We start from the raw sequence: 244 nt of genomic DNA on the forward strand, positions 1-244 counted from the left end.
TCCCAAAATGTCGGTCCAAAACATATTATTCTCAAGATGAATTTACTAATGCACTTGTCACTGATTTGGAATAAGTTTTCTAAGAGGGGATGAGTGTTTTTGCATTATGTCTCAGAAGCAGCATTGCTGACGTGTGTTGCAGGGGCAGCTGTAGCATCATTCCATATACTGGCAAAGGTCTTAAGAAAATGCTTTCAAATACAGATGCATAAAGTTACTTGCTTGTATTTGATGGCCCATGCTT

This window comes from Anser anser (genome assembly GCF_964211835.1).
Source record: "Anser anser genome assembly, chromosome: 2".
In the NCBI taxonomy this organism is placed as follows: domain Eukaryota; kingdom Metazoa; phylum Chordata; class Aves; order Anseriformes; family Anatidae; genus Anser; species Anser anser.